Below are 17,157 nucleotides of genomic sequence, written 5' to 3'. Positions count from 1 at the left end.
AACGTTGCCCCTCTCCTTAAAACTGATAGTATTAGTTCCCCCACTTTGGTGCCATATGACTGTACTTACTTCTAATAAAATAAAATATTAAAAAAAAAAAAAAAAAAAAAAAAAAATTACAGCAGGGTCTTGATCAGCTAAGTGGACTGAGGAATGTTTAGTGGAGTTCAACGTAGATAAGAGCAAGGTGTTGCTTTTTATGAAGTCAAATCAGGGCAGGACCTTGAAAGTGAATGGCAGGCCCAGGGAGTGTTGTTGAGCAGTGGGATTTAGGAGTGAAGGTACATAGTTCCCTGAAATTGTTATCACAGGTGTATAACATGGTCAAGAAGGCTTTCGGTACAACACCCTTCAGATGTACTACACATGTGTGAGGTCACATTTGGTGCATTGTCTTTGTCACCCAGTTATAGGAAGGTTGTCATTAAGCTAGGAAAAGTGCAGAGAAGATATGAGGAGGATGAGCAGGCCAGGACTTTATGCCTTGGTGTGCAGAATGCTGAGGGCTGATTTTATAAAAGTGTATAATGTCATGAATGGAATAGATAGGGCAAATGTACAGTCTTTTAGACACAGTAGGGTAATCAAGAACCAGGGGACATAGGTTTAAGGTGAGAGGGTAGGATGAAAAGAAACCTGAGGGGCAACGTATTCTCACTGAGGGTGGTGGGAATTTTGGATAGAAAGATGGATAGGGAAGATGGATATGGAAGGTATAATGGGATATGGGCCAAATGCAGGCAGGTGGGACTAGTGTAGACAGGGCATCTTGGTTAGCATTGACAAGTTGGACTGAAGGGTATGTTTCTGTGCTGTATGATGCGATGACTCATGACTCCAAGTTGTGCCCACTCATTCACTCATTGGACACTTTCCCATGGGATGAATCGAGGAAGTAACCAAACTTCTTTACATGTATTCCAGGAATCAGCTGTCAGCGGTCCTGACCACAACCTCATGGCAAGCATCCAATACATGTACGTGCACTTCTCCCTCTCAACATGAAGTTGTGTCACAGATCAGAGCCACAGTGGGGTAGGGAAGATAGCTCTGATCGGGCGGGGGAGGTGAACTTCATCACCTCCCCCGCTCACTCCACTCCATCTCCCTCATCACCTGATGCTGACTGATGTCAGCACACAGATCAATGGCAGCTCTCTGAGTATTGGATGGCAGCAGCGTTTGCTCCACCCCCTCAGTTCCATCCTGCGATTGGCAGTGACTGGGTTCAGCAGAATATAAATTGCAGCATCTTGTGCCCAGGGTATTGGACCCCCCTGTGGTGAAACCGGCTTGTTGGAGACGGACACAGTGAGTACCAGAGGGACTGTTTGTGTGTTGCTGACACACGGACTGGCTGCTGGTTCTCAGTTTCAATGGATCGACAAGTGAAATGAAATGAATTGGGAATTCTTTGTTTTAACAGGTTGGAGTCAGGATGAAGCCCTTCGCAACAATTGTGCTTGTGATGTGCATTTACCTGTCAGGATCGGACAGTGCAGGTTTGTATGAGATTTACATGTAGGTTTGGAGAGTGTGTGTCTGTACTGACCATGATGTCAGTCTGAACTAATCCCATCTCCCAGCACAGTTTGAACTAATCCCATCTCCCATCTATTCCTCGATGTGCATGTGTCTGTCTAAATGCCCCTTAAACACTGCTATTGTATCTGTTTCTACCACCACCCCTGGCAGTGTGTTCCAGGCACCCACCACTGTGGAAACAGGAACTTGCCTTTCACATCTCCTTTTAACTTGATCCCTCTCACTATCAATCTGTGCCTTCTGCTACTTGTCATTTCCACCCTGGGGGATAAAACAGACTCTGACTATCTACACTAACTATGCTGCCTGTCATTTTGTACTTCTACAGTTTGCCCCTCAGCCTCCAACACTCCAGACAAAATAATCCATGTTTGTCCCACCTCCCCTTGTACCGAAGGTGCTCCAATCCAGGTAAACTCTTCAACACTCTCTCCAAACCTGCCAGTCTTCAGATGCCATTCTGTCTCTCACATTTAAAAAAAAACATATTTTTGCAAATCACTGCTCACTAGCGACCTTGTGTTCCAACTCAGATGGGAAAGTTACCATTTCAAACTGAGATTTAAAATTTTTACTCTTCAATTTTACAGGATTGTATGGAAAATCAGTGAAATTCGAAACAGAGACAGACAACAGCTTCGTCAGGTTGAATGCACATGTTGTTGGTTTGTGCAGGAGTTAATACTGATAATTTTAAATCTCACTCCATCAACGTCAGCAATGGACGTCCCTCTAGACCATTTCCTCGCAGCTGCAGGATGGTCAAATGAACTGACTTTTCAGAGGTTTTATAACAAATCACTTATCGAACCCGGGGTATTCACCCATTCCATTTTAAATTCTGTTTTATAGCTTCCACCTGGGAGAGAGGGGTCGCTATTGTGTTTTCTTTCTTTTTGTGAATTAAAAGCCCTGTCTCACGGTAGCTGACCCATGAGGTACCCTGAGTGAAAGACTCGTGGATGTGTACGAGATCCCAAGTATAAAGATTTAAAGATAGAATTTAGCGCGGCCGCATCTATTGATGTGACCTACAAAGGGAAAAAGCGCACCGTCCAGTGCCAGAGCAGTTATACACAGGTTTGATATATTTTAATTAAATTTACTGCCATGTCTACACACTGTGGGGAGACGGGAGATGAAATCTTTGAATATGGACGGATGTGCACATCAGATTGTTGGGAGACGGAGCTCAGGGTTTGCCTCCTGAGCTGCTTTGGTGCCCAGGCGTGAGTTGAGGTGGAGAGAGGTTGGGGGGGGGGGGGGGGATGCGCGGGCGTCATTAATCTGTCTGGGGTGACATGGCTCTTGGGTTAGGCTGGGATCATTCGCCCCGGGGCAGGTTCTCGGCGGCTGTCTCCCAGAGTGGCCCCAGACCGGGGGGTCGGGGTGGGAGTCAGCAGGCATGCCGGCTCTGCCACACCATGGGCCACCGCCAACCAAGCCACCCATCCACGTCCACACACTCGGTGAAACAGGAGCTGAGACTGGGAACTGTACCACCCTTGCCCCCTCCCTCTGCAACTGCAAACAACCCCACTCTCCTGCTCACCTAATTAGACATGTGGCCAGCTTGATTGGCAAATTAGTGGCTGCCTTTCCAGCTGCACAGTATGGACCTTTGCATTACCAAAATTTACAACAGGCAAAGGTACAGGCACTCAGGATACATGCAGGTCATTTCGACAGGTCATTGCCATTACCAGCTGAAGCTATTGCTGAAGTACAGTGGTGGATTAGGAACATTTCAAATTGCTCCAGCAAAATTCTGATTGAAGAACCTTCAGTTGTTTTACAGACTGATGTTAGTGCCCTAGGTTGGGGTGCTACTGATACCATCTCTAGCTGTGGAGGCAGATGGAATACGCATGAGGCATGTATTCTCCAATCACATGGAATTAATTATTTAGAGCTATTGCGAGCATTTTATGGGCTTGAGGCTTATTGTACCACCAAGCATCACTTACATGTTCAGCTTCAGATTGACAACACCACGGCAGTGGCGTATGTTAATCACATGGGTGGAATCAAGTCGGAATCTTGTGATAGATTGGCTAACCTTATTTGGCACTGGTGCATTCAAAGAAACATTAGGGTTTCAGCTGTCTACTTGCCAGGCAGATTCAACATGGTGGCAGACACCAGGTCATGTAAATTCAATGACAACACAGAATGGATTTTGAATCATGATGTATTTAATGATATTGTTGTTCGGTAAGAGATGCCAGATATCGATTTGTTTGCATCCAGACTCAATCAACAGTTACCGAAGTATGTTTCATGGGAACCAGACCCAGGGGCAGTAGCGGTAGATGCGCTCTCGCTACACTGGGGCAGAGTGTTTTTATATGCATTCCCCCCATCTGCCTGATCAGTCGGTGCTTGCTCAAGATCAAGCAGGACTCTGCCTCAGGAGTTTTGGTGGTACCCTCATTTCGGAGATAATAACACAGCCTATTATGGCGGTCCCAAAACGTAATGACCTATTAGTGCACCCTGTGACTGGGGATCAACACCCGTTGTATGATCGTATTAATCTGTTAATTTGCAGATTCTGAGGAGGCCATACCTGGGTCAGGGACTATCCAATCGTACCGTGGATGCCATCACATCGTCCTGGAGGGATAGTACCAAAAAGCAGTACATCTCTCATGTCAGGAAATGGGAGGAGTTTTGTTTACGTGGGAACATTACATATCACACAGCATGCATCTCAGATGTGCTAGAATTTCTGTCCACGCTGTATTTTGATGAAGGGTTGAGCTATAGTGCCATCAATAGTGCCAGGAGTGCCCTGTCATCTAACTTATGGTTGTGGTCAGAACTACAGTCTGTAGGATCTCATCCGTTAATATCCCGGTTTATGAAGGGTGTTTTTAATTCCAATCCCCCCAGGCCCAGATACTCTGAAATCTGGGATGTGAGTGTGGTACTCACGCTGCTTCAACAGTGGGGTCCAGCCACATCCCTGTCTTTGGTCAAAATTACCCATAAGTTTGTCATGCTCATGGCGCTGGTTTCAGCGCAACGGGTTCAGACTTTGCAGAAGCTGCGACTGGACAGGATGGTGTCATCTGGGAATGACGTTATGTTTTACATCTATGATTTAATTAAACAGAACAGACCAGGGGTGTCAGGATTGAAGCTTGTACTGTCAGCATATCCCATGGATTTACGACTGTGTGTAGTGGAGCACTTGCAATATTATATGGAGGTCACCAAGAGCCTCAGAGGTTCGGAAGTAGCATTGTTTATTAGTCACAAAAAGCCACATATGAAAGTGTCGATTCAGACCATTTCTAGATGGCTGAAACAAGTGTTGGTTCGTGCAGGAGTTAATACTGATAATTTTAAATCTCACTCCACCAGGGCGGTATCAACGTCAGCAGTGAGGGCAATGGACGTCCCTCTAGGCCATTTCCTCGCGGATGCGCGGGCGTCATTAATCTGTCTGGGGTGACATGGCTCTTGGGTTAGGCTGGGATCATTCGCCCCGGGCAGGTGCTCGGCGGCTCTCTCCCAGAGTGGCCCCAGACCGGGGGGTGGGGGTGGGAGTCAGCAGGCATGCCGGCTCTGCCACACCATGGGCCGCCGCCAACCAAGCCACCCATCCACGTCCACACGCTCGGTGGAACAGGAGCTGAGACTGGGAACTGTACCACCCTTGCCCCCTCCCTCTGCAACTGCAAACAACCCCACTCCTGCTCACCTAACCCACCCATCCCACCAACCCCCCCCCACCCCCCCCCCCCCCCCCACCTTTCCCTCCCAACTCCAGTCCCGTACCGACCCCCTGGGAAACTGAAGGGAGCGACAAACAACTGGGGGGGGGGGGGGGGGGGGGGGGTCAGGTTAAGCAGCTGTGCATGGAGCCTGCCACCGGAGTTGTGTATGACTGCCTGGGCAGCCTGAGGGTGGCAGATGCACCCTACCTGTGGAGTGGCCGCAGAGAGACTGCGGGGGGAGTACCTCACTCTGACTGTGATGGGGAGAGACAGAGGCGAGCACGCACACACACACACACAGTGTGGAGTTCCTCTGACTGACTGACTGTCTGTGTGTGGGTGTGGGGAGTGGGACAGAGAGACAGAGAGAGACACACACACACACAGGCAGCATGGAATACCTTTAACTGTGTGTGTGGGAGACAGAGGCAGACACACACACACAATGGGCAGTGTGTACCTCTGTTGGTGTGTGTGTGTAGGGGAGAGAGAGACACAGAGACAGTGTGGACCTCTGACTGTGTAGGAAGGAGAGAGGGGGAGAGAGACAGAGAGAGGCACAGAGGCAGTGTGATGTACTTTGGCGTGACTAGGGGAAGAGAAAGAGCGCACAGGACCTAGGTCTATCTGTGTGTGTGGGAGGGAAGAGAGACTAAGCAGAATACATCGGTCTTATTGTGTGTGGGGGGAGAAAGAGAGCGGTGGGGGGGGGGAGAAAGAGAGAGGTGGGGGGAGAAAGAGAGAAATGGGGGGGAGACGTATATACACACACAAAGCAGAGTTTTACTGTGTATGTGGGAGACACAGATGGACTGAGCACAGTACCTCAGTCTTACTGTGTGTGGGAGAGGGGGAGAAAGAGACGTACACTCACAGAGGCAGAGTCTCTCAGCCTGTGTGAGAGGGAGGGAGAGAGAGAGAGACACGCACACACAAGGTGGATGTGAAATCTCACCTGCCTGTTTCAGTGACAGGCACCGGCCGACAGTGAATGAAGACACCCCCATCTGTCTCCCTCTCCTCTCCCTCGACTCTCCACCCCCCAACTTTCCCTCCCAAGTCCAGTCCTGTCCCGACCCTCTGGGAAACTGAAGGGAGTGACAATCAACTGCTGCCTGCCCGCTGAGTTAAAGAGTTCCCACGGTAGACTCACGATACACTAAGGTAAACGCACGGGCCACTACGTTCTTACAACGAGTTAAAATGTTTCAATTCTTAACCACAAGAGTAAATTTGAATTGTGGAAAACTTTAAACATGTTGATTTTTTTCAAGAGTTGACAAGTTTCACGGGTACCTGCCATTAGCGCCACGAGTCTCTAAGTTGCGTCCACAAATTCCGACGTTACAGTACGTTATTACCACGAGTTTTAACTCGGAGTACCTCGTGTGTCAACTTGCACCGTGAGACAGGGGTTTAAAGCATCAACATGTTAATATGTACCATGTTTCAATGCATTGCTCATTATTCACTCATCCTGAGTCAACTGATGACGCCTGAATTCGTATCTACGGCATGAAATCACAGAGCTTTGAAATCTTTACGGAATCATTCACGTGAGTCTGAAGTAAAATAGTAAGATTAAACGAGAACTTACCAGTTTGAAGTTTGATCCTTATTTTATGAGGAGTTACGATGAGCGATTACGTGCCCACCGCTCCCGGCCCTCATATCATAAAGGTCATCTGGTATGTCTGGGTTATAATCTTACTATGTTACTTCAGTTACTGTTATCTGTGATTTCACACCGCTGCTTTGAAGATTGACGCGCATGCGGACTAGTGGGGTTCTTCACTTAATCGCTCATCGTAAGTCGAATCGTCAGCTGAATATTGTGCCCCTGTTTGGTCCAGGTCATCCCACACACACCATGTGGACACCCAAATGAACACAACAATGAGGATCATCACAGGAACAATCCGCTCAACACCACTCCCCTGGCTCCCTGTCCTATCCAACATAGCCCCTCCACACATCCGGTGAGTAGTCCTCACTCAAAGGATGCTCCAAAAGACCAAAAACTCCCCTCACCTGCCAATTCACATGGACATCTTCAACCCACCCACTGCTCGACTTCCATCTAGACGACCAATTTGGAAGAACCCACCACCAGCTGATTTCACCATCCAATCAGCTTGGAAAAAGGAATGGGTGCCCAAGGACGTCCCAAATAAACATCTGGTTTCAGACCCCACCCTACCGGTCCCTGGCACCAATCTCCCAAGGAAGCAGTGGACGACGCTGAATAGATTCAGGACTGGACATGGCCCCTGCTTGGCCAGCCTTCACAAATGGGGCAGCAGCCCAACCCCACGGTGTGCTTGTGGAGAGCAGCAAACAATGCAACACATCATTGAAGCATGCCCTCAACAAAGACTCAAAGGAGGACTTGTCACCCTTCATACAGCAGATCAAGAGGCAACTGCTTGGCTAAAGGACTTTGCATTCGCTAAATTAAAATCTTACTATTTGCCTTGTTTACCACACTATGTACTTGTGTTGCCACTTTCACTGAGTTAAGAATTTGGACCCCAAGAACCCTCTGTAAATCAATGCTGCTAAGGGTTTTGTCATTTACTGTATACTTTCTCATCACTTTTGACCTCCCAAAACACAACTTCTCACAGTTAGTCAAATTAAACTCCATGTGCCATTTCTCTGTGCATTTCTGTGGCTGATCTATATCCCATTGTGAACTTTGACAAACTCCACAGTGAATGGGAACACCCTGGAGAGTGGTGTGGAGCAGAGTGCAGGTACATCATTTCCCGAAAGTGGCATAATAACTTTTAAAATATACCACCAATCGGGATAAAACTTGGTGCATTTGCAGCACAGAACAACGGTGAGTAAGGTGGCAAAAAATTGTTGCGTATCGTGTACTGTTTTTGCGCAAATGTTAAAACGTCCCAAACCGGAAGATAACAAAATTAGAGTTTTAGTTATGTGTGGAATTAAAAGACATTTGGGCATGTACATGGATAGGAAAGGTTTAGAGGGATATGGGCCAAACGTGGCCAGTTGGGATTTGCATAGATGTGCCATCTTGGTTGACATGTGTAAGGTTGGCTGAAGGGCCGGTTTCAGTGCTGTGTGACTGTGAATCTAAAGCAGTTCCTCGTGTTGGTCTTTCACAAGTATCTGGCTGATCAGCTTGTTTTCAAGTTGCCGCTCAGCTCACTTAGAGAACATGGGTGGTGTTATGTTTGTCCTGAAGCTGTCGTGGCACTGTAATTTCCTGAAAAGGATTATTAAAGGAATAATCTATCTATCTATTGTCATCTTACGATACTAGAGGGAGCTTTTTCCCCTGTGTTACCTTGCTGGTCCTGTTCCCAACACTGGAGCCAAAAACTTAGCATGTGTTATTTCACATCCCATGTTTGTCCTCAGTCTGATAACCCTGGGGCTGCATTATTATATTTCAGACACTGCCGTGGTGAGACACCAATCCTGTTGGTGTACCTCCGGCTGAAGTCACACCAATAATATTCCACTTCTGTTTCACAGAGAAATATAGCATGGAAGCAGACCCTTCGGCCCAACTTGCCCACACCAACCAACATTAGTCCCACCTACCTGTGTTAGGCCCATATCCCTCTAAACCTATCCTATCCATGTGCCTGTCTAAATGTTTCTTAAACGTTGCGATAGTACTTAAAGAACTTAAAGAAAGGTGATTTTGATGGTATGAGACGTGAATTGGCCAAGATAGACTGGCAATTGATTATTAAAGGGTTGACGGTGGATATGCAATGGAAGGCATTTAAAAACTGCATGGATGAACTACAACAATTGTTCATCCCAGTTTGGCAAAAGAATAAACCAGGGAAGGTAGTGCATCCATGGATATCAAGGGAAATCAGGGATAGTATCAAAACAAAATATGAAGCGTAAAAATTAGCCAGAAAAAGCAGCCTACCAGAGAACTGGGAGAAATTCAGTCCAGCAGAGGAGGACAAAAGGCTTAATTAGGAAAGGGAAAATAGATTATGAAAGAAAACTGGCAGGGAACATAAAAACTGACTGCAAAAGTTTTTATAGATATGTGAAGAAGAAAAGATTAGTTAAAACAAATGTAGGTTCCTTGCAGTCAGAAACAGGCGAATTGATCATGGGGAACAAGGACATGGCAGACCAATTGAATAACTACTTTGGTTCTGTCTTCACTAAGGAAGACATAAATAATCTGCCGGAAATAGCAAGGGACCGGGGGGTTAAATGAGATGGAGGAACTGAGTGAAATCCAGGTTAGCCGGGAAGTGGTGTTAGGTAAATTGAATGGATTAAAGGCCGATAAATCCGCAGGGCCAGATAAGTTGCATCCCAGAGTACTTAAGGAAGTAGCTGCAGAAATAGTGGATGCTGTAGCGGCAGATTTTTCAAATCTTTCAGGAAATTAACTCCCTAGCCACTAATTGGTTGAGACGGGATAAGGGGAATATCTTCGGTACGCATGCAAGCTGCCTCAGAGACCTTCAGAGCTTCTCCTTTCATAAAGCTTCAGCACACAGTCTTTTAATGAATATTTTCTTTATTGTAGATATAAAACAGTAAGATACCATATAACCATATAACCATATAACAATTACAGCACGGAAACAGGCCATCTCGACCCCTCTAGTCCGTGCCGAACACATAATCTCCCCTAGTCCCATATACCTGCGCTCAGACCATAACCCTCCATTCCTTTCCCATCCATATAACTATCCAATTTATTTTTAAATGATAAAAACGAACCTGCCTCCACCACCTTCACTGGAAGCTCATTCCACACAGCTACCACTCTCTGAGTAAAGAAGTTCCCCCTCATGTTACCCCTAAACTTCAGTCCCTTAATTCGCAAGTCATGTCCCCTTGTTTGAATCTTCCCTACTCTCAGTGGGAAAAGCTTTTCCACGTCAACTCTGTCTATCCCTCTCATCATTTTAAAAACCTCTATCAAGTCCCCCCTTAACCTTCTGCGCTCCAAAGAATAAAGCCAATACATCCAAGGTTTCTCCGACTTGTTCCGGCAATCTTCTTCGAACTCCAGCTCATTACTTCAGATACTAGAAAACTTCTCGTGTCTCCATGCTTCACATGATCTTGACATGTGCCTCGACATGCTCGACATGTGGCTTGACATGGTCGAAGGATTAACCTTCTCCCTCTTCACTCCAAAACGAATCTAACCAACTAAACTACCACGCAAGCAGTTAAGCTGCATAAACACGCCCAAAGACACGTCATAATTCCCACCCACATTATAACAGGCAGTCTAAAATTTAAAGGAACATGCCATCCACAATGACATGCAAAACAGGCCAAATGGCCATTACATACCGGCCCCTAATTGTTCCGAATACATAATGAGGCAATTACCAATAAACATCAAAAAAGTGGCCATAAAGGCTTAACATACATCAAAATCAAAATCAAAAGATCAAAAGCTCCTCGTCGGGAAATCAAACCGCGATCTCCCGCGTGCTAGGCGTGGATACTAACCACTATACTAACGAGGAAAAAATAGCATTCACTATATATCTGCAATCACAATTCTATATCGACTCTTCCATCTTCGCTTTCGCCTTCTAGAAGCAAGCACAACTTAGTTATTGGTCTTATTAAAACATTGTTTTTTGTTTTCAGTCGCGCCATACGCACCAAACCCTGAACATCAGGCATGATTTCTAGTATACTTTCCATTAACCAAGAACCTCGAGATGCTGTAGAGTCAGCCACCAACACAATGTCGCCTGGAACAAAGTTCCTTTTAATCCTGCCATCGTTGTCGTTCTTGGATTAAAGGCAAATACTCTTGTATCCATCTCCTCCAAAAAAGATTTGCCATATATTGTACTTGCTTCCATCTACGTTTCATATACAAATCCTCTTTTACAAAAAGCCCAGGTGGAAGTGTTGGATTGGTTTTCAGCAGAAGAATATGATTTGGTGTGAGTACTTCCAGGTCATTAGGATCATCAGAACTTTTCGTAATGGGTCGATCGTTTAAAATCGCCTCAATTTCACAAAACAGAGTTTGTAACCCTTCATCATCCAAAATTTGTTGTCTAAGAACGGAGCGCAGCACATTTCGTACTATACGAGTTAATCGTTCCCAAATACCGCCATGATGGGAACCCATTGGAGGATTAAAGTTCCATTTTATGCCTTGTTGAAGCATAGTATATTGGATTTTATCCTGATTTAAGTCTTTGAGTGCCTTTTTTAGTTCCCTTTCCGCTCCAACGAAATTTGAACCATTATCCGATCTTAACGAAGTAACTTGACCCCGTCGACAAATAAATCTCCTTAATGCTTGAATACATGAGTCCGTGTCGAGTGTAGATGCAACTTCAAGATGTACCGCTCTATTTGCCATACAAGTGAAGATCACACCATATCTTTTCACAAGGCTACGTCCTCTCTTAACCTCCATAGGACCTAAATAATCCACCCCCACATCCGTGAATGGAGGTTTGTCTGGAGTGATCCTCTCCACAGGCAAGTCTGCCATCTTCTGTATACCAAGTTTCCCACGCTCTCGCGTGCATATGATGCAATTTTTAATTATCTTTCGTGCTGCTGAATTAGCCTTGGTAACCCAATATTTTTTACGAAGTTGGGATAGCATGTAATTTCTTCCTCCATGCCCAATTTGTTCATGAATATGCCGTAATAATAATGTCGTTATGTAAAAGTCCTTAGCGAGAATGATAGGACGTTTCATTTCTTCAGGCATTGCCAATCTGTTTAGGCGCCCACCCATCCGCAGGAGATCTCCTTCCCAGATTGGGTCGAGCTTATACAATTGACTACTTCTTTTTACCCCCTCTCCTCCAGCTTGTAATGTTAATATCTCTTCTTTTTATTTCTGTCTTTGACAGAAATAAATTATCGCATTTTCTGCTTGAGGAGATCATCAAGACATAGACGTAGACATTGGCTATGTGAAGCTTCAAAAACTTGCATCTGGACTTTGATCTCCTTTTCCCTTTCCTCAGGATTCTCCTCCAAGATACTTTCTGTTATTTGTTTCTTTTCCCAAATCTTCATCAACAATCTTGTTTTTATTTTAAGAAACCAGGCTACCGATGTTATCAATTTATTCCATGATGAAAAGTGGGTAATTAAATTATTCACGGTGTCATATGAGTTTTTTTCAATCACATTCACCGAAATGTTTTGTTTAATTTTCGGATCTTTTGTAGAGATTTCAAATCCGAGTTCAAGCTTTGGCCATTCTCTACTTGGCTTACTAAGAAACTTTGGCCCATTGATCCATCTCTTGTTATTAAGAAAGCAATTTGCTGTTTGTCCCCTAGAGGCTTCATCCGCAGGATTTTCCTTTGTATTAACATATCTCCATTGAGAAACATTAGTAGCTCCTAGTACAAAGGAAACTCTATTTGCAACAAATGTCATAAAACGTTTGTTTTCATTGTTAATGTATTTCCAAACCGTAGTGCTATCGGTCCAGAAGGTAGATTCTTTCAGTTGAAATTGCAGTTCCTTTCTCAGCATTATGTCAATTTTAACGGCTAAGACTGCTGCTGTAAGTTCCATTCTGGGAATCGTCATTGGCTTCAATGGTGCTACTCTGGCTTTTCCCATTAAGAATGCAACATGCACTCTTTTGTTTACATTTTGTAGTCTTAAGTATGAAACAGTCCCATAACCACTTTCGCTGGCATCCGAAAAGTGATGCAGTTGTGCATTTCCGATTTTACCAAAGGTTTTAGGCTTTATACACCGATCTCCCTTAAACTTTGACATTTTGTGGAGGTCTTTTAACCATCCTGTCCAACTGTGCGAGGATGTTTGAGTTATACTCTCATCCCAACCAAGTTTTTCTCTAAACAGATTCTGTAAAATTAACTTGGCTAGCAGTGTAAATGGTGCAAGAAATCCCAAAGGATCGTATACTGAACCAATCACAGATAAGATACCCCTTCTTGTGCACGGTCGTTCCTGAATCGACAATTTAAACTTAAACACATCCGTTTCCACGCACCAGTGCAGTCCCAGTGCCCTTTCCATTGGCAAGTTGTCTTTGTCTAAATCCAACTCCTTGGTTTCTTCCGCTCTGTCATCTGGTGGAATGCTTTCCAAAACAGCACGACTGTTGCTGACCCACTTGGTAAGTACAAATCCTCCCTTATTGCAGAGAGAGGTTAGGTGTTTCACCATTTGAATTGCCTCTAACTCAGTAGATATGGATTTTAGGCAATCGTCCACGTAAAAATGATTTATCAAAGCGGAAATTACCTCCTCTGGGAAATAATCTTTATTATCCTCTGCGGTTTTCCTCAAAGCGAAATTCGCACAACTTGGAGATGACACTGCTCCGAAAAGATGTACTTTCATTCGGTAATCAACAAGGTCTTGTTGCACATCCCCTTCAGGCCACCATAAGAATCGCAGATAATCAATATGTTTACCAGTTACTTTCACTTGATGAAACATTGATCTGATATCAGCCATCAAAGCTATCGGTTCTTGCCTAAATTTGATGAGAACTCCAATGAGCGAGTTAGTAAGGTCTGGACCTTGCAGTAGTTCACTGTTAAGCGATGTCCCTTTAAAGACTGCCGCGCAGTCAAAGACCACCCTCAATGTCCCTTTCTTCGAGTGGTACACCCCATGGTGCGGAATATACCAGTTCTCTCCATCATCTCGATATAGTTGATTCTTTGGTATCCTTTCGGCATAATCATTATTAATCATATTCTGTAAGAAGGATGTATATTCCTCTTGAAATTTCGTGTTCTTAACAAACTTACGTTTCAAACCTTGAATACGCTGTTCAGCCATATAACGATTATTCGGTAAATTAACAATTTCTTGCTTGAAAGGTAAATCCAAACAATAATGTCCATTTTTCATCTTAACTGAATGGTTCATAATATCTAAGAATCTTAATTCTTCTCTAGACATTTCTTCATGTTCCTGGCTGGTACTTTCATTGAAGTCATGGTTATATTGCTTCATTAACAGCTTTTCCAATTTACCTGTAGATATTTGGTTAACAGCAACAGCACGGCAATTCATTTTGCTGGTGCTTTCCTTATTCTTACACAAGGAGCCATAGATAACCCATCCTAGTAGGGTCTTCATAGCATACGGTCCATCCCCTTGGCTCCTAATTATCTGTACAGGTCCTAATGCTCTCAGAGCATTCGTTCCAATAAGTAAGCCAATATCAGAATTTATCTTTGATATTTTGACATCTTTCAGGTAAGGCCATTGCTGTAAGTCTTCACATCTGGGTACATTTTGACGACCAACAGGCATTGTTTCATGTGTGAAAACCTCTGAAATAGGAATAAAATAGTAAGATTAAACGAGAACTTACCAGTTTGAAGTTTGATCTGTATTTTATGAGGAGTTACGATGAGGGATTACGTGAAGAACCCGCTCAGTGCGCAGGCGCGGCATACTTCCAAGCAGCGGTGTGGAATCACAGATAGACACAAATATTTGAAGTAAACATAGTAAAGAAAAAGAGACATCAGAATATCAGTTTGATCCATATAATGAGGGTGGGAGCGGAGGGCACGTAATCCCTCATCGTAACTCCTCATAAAATACAGATCAAACTTCAAACTGGTAAGTTCTCGTTTAATCTTACTATTTTACTTCGGAGTCACGTGAGTGATTCCGTGAAGACTTCAAAGCTCTGTGATTTCAAACCGTGTAACAGTTAACACTTACACCACTGCCGAAGTTTTTGAGGAAGTGAGTGTGTTATCGTAATCAACCAATCAATCTGTTTTTTGAAACAAAAAAATGGAATTTATTAACAATAACAACAAAAGAAATTGCTCCCCTGGGCTAAATTAAACATTTGCAGACTGTAATATAGTTTCTGCATATAGCACAGGTTTTGCCAACGGCTTATGATAAAACGTCCTGAACGTGGTTTCCCTTGCCCATCCTGCTGTAGCCAGGATGTGGTCCACCGGTACGTTCATTCTTTCCGCCGTTGACGTGGATGCTGCCCTGGTGGAGTGAGATTTGTACAAGTTAGTGTCAATCCCCGCAGCTTTTATCACCTGCTTGAGCCATCTCGAAATGGTTTGGCTCGTCACCCGACCATATGGTTTCTTGTGACTGACCCACAAGGCGTTTTCACTACCTCGAATACTGTTAGTTGTGTCTATATAGCACAGTAAGTGGGTCACTACACATAACCGTGGTTCTGGTGGGTAAGCCCGGAAGATCACGACTGGACTTGGCGTTCCAGTACGTTGGTGACTGATGCAGTTGTGTAGGTGATCCCTGTGTCCAGGCAGTACTTTTCCCACTTCTTGATGTTGGTTAAGTACTGTTTTTTGGTGGACGTTCGGATGAATGCTGACATGGTGTGGATAGTTTGTTCCGACTATCCCAGTCCCAGGAATGGTCTGTTCAGAATCTGCAACCCAAGAGATTGATTTTTCCATGGCACGGGTGGCTTATGCCAGAAACTGGGTGTTGTAACAATTCTGGGTCACTGGGAAATAGCATCGGAGTAGCAATAACCATGTCATGGAGTACCGGGAACCATGGCTGTGTAGGCCAGTCGGGTACTACCAAAATACCTGACGCAGAATCCATTTGTATTTTGCGTAGTACCCGACTAATGAGGCAGAAGGGAGGAAATGCATAGAAGAAGAAATTTCCCCAATCCAGCGCGAACGCATCTACCGCTGCTGCCTCAGGGTCTGGTTCCCAAGCGACATACCTAGATACCTGGTGATTTAGCCTTGATGCAAATAAATCGATATCTGGCGTGCCATATTGCTTGACAATTTTCGCAAATATTTTGGGGTTTAACATCCACTCAATGTTGTCATTAAATTTGCGTGACCTGGTGTCTGCCACTGTATTTTGCTTACCTGGTAGGTAAGTTGCTGATAGCCAAATATGTCTTTCGACACACCATTGCCAAATTGTGTTAGCCAATTTGTCGCACGATAAAGACTTTATGCCACCCATATGATTAATGTAGGCCACCACCGTAGTGTTATCTATTTGTAGCCGAACATGCAAGTGATGCATGTTTGATGCATATGCTTTTAAGCCATAGAAGGCAGCCAACATTTCTAAGCAATTTATGCCCAGTGTAAGTAGTAATGATGACTCGGGGTTAGTCCATCTGCCACCTGTGCTGGACATGGTGTTAGTTGCTCCCCAACCTTGAGCACTAGCATCTGTTTGGATAACTAGCGTAGGGTTAGTGATAATAATAGGGCTGAAACTATGCCAAACGTTGTCCACCCACCACTGTAGTTCTGATATTGCTTCAGTGGGTAACGTCATGACACGATCATAGTGACCTGCATGCCGTTTTAACGCGTGTACCTTTGCTCTTTGCAAATTTTGATAGTGCAAAGGTCCGAATTGTGTAGCCGGAAATGCTGCTACCATTTTCCCAATTGTGCTTGCTACGTGCCGAATAGTTGATCGTTTGTTGACCATAAGGTTGTTGCATGATTGAGCCAATGCAACTGTTTTGTCTCTAGGCAAAGTTACAGTCATATGGATTGAGTTAACTGTGAAGCCCAAGTAATCCATGGTAGTGGATGGCTTCAACTTGGATTTATCTGGATGGAGGACAAATCCTAAGTTTTCGAACAATTGTTTGGTAGCTGATACAGCTAACTCCGCCAATTCCATGGTTTTCCCTAATATTAAGATATCATCAAGATATGCCATGACAATATGATTTTGTCTTCTTAATATTGCCAAGGCTGGTTTGAGTATCTTGGTGAACAGTCTTGGGGCTGATGTTAGACCATTAGGTAATGCTTTAAACTGCCTAACTGCCCCATCCAGGTAAACTTAAGGTATCTGCGATGATCCTTGTGAATGGGAACTGAATAGTAAGCATCTTTAAGATCAATGCTTGCCATGTAGTATC

At 44.5% G+C, this 17,157-nt stretch overlaps 1 long non-coding RNA gene across 1 annotated transcript in view; it reads left to right on the top strand.

Moving 5' to 3' along the window:
- Positions 1 to 1,296: 1,296 nt before the first annotated feature.
- LOC116988646 overlaps positions 1,297 to 17,157 on the top strand; it is a 34,257-nt gene continuing 18,396 nt past the window's right edge. The window contains exons 1-2 of the long non-coding RNA XR_004416009.1: positions 1,297 to 1,311; positions 1,427 to 1,502. This is a non-coding gene — a long non-coding RNA (uncharacterized LOC116988646). The remainder of the gene's footprint in view (positions 1,312 to 1,426; positions 1,503 to 17,157) is intronic.

This window comes from Amblyraja radiata, chromosome 27 (assembly GCF_010909765.2).
Source record: "Amblyraja radiata isolate CabotCenter1 chromosome 27, sAmbRad1.1.pri, whole genome shotgun sequence".
Classification (NCBI taxonomy): Eukaryota; Metazoa; Chordata; class Chondrichthyes; order Rajiformes; family Rajidae; genus Amblyraja; species Amblyraja radiata.
The sequence above is the reverse complement of the archived record's forward strand: the minus strand, read 5'-3'. Positions and strand labels throughout refer to the sequence as shown.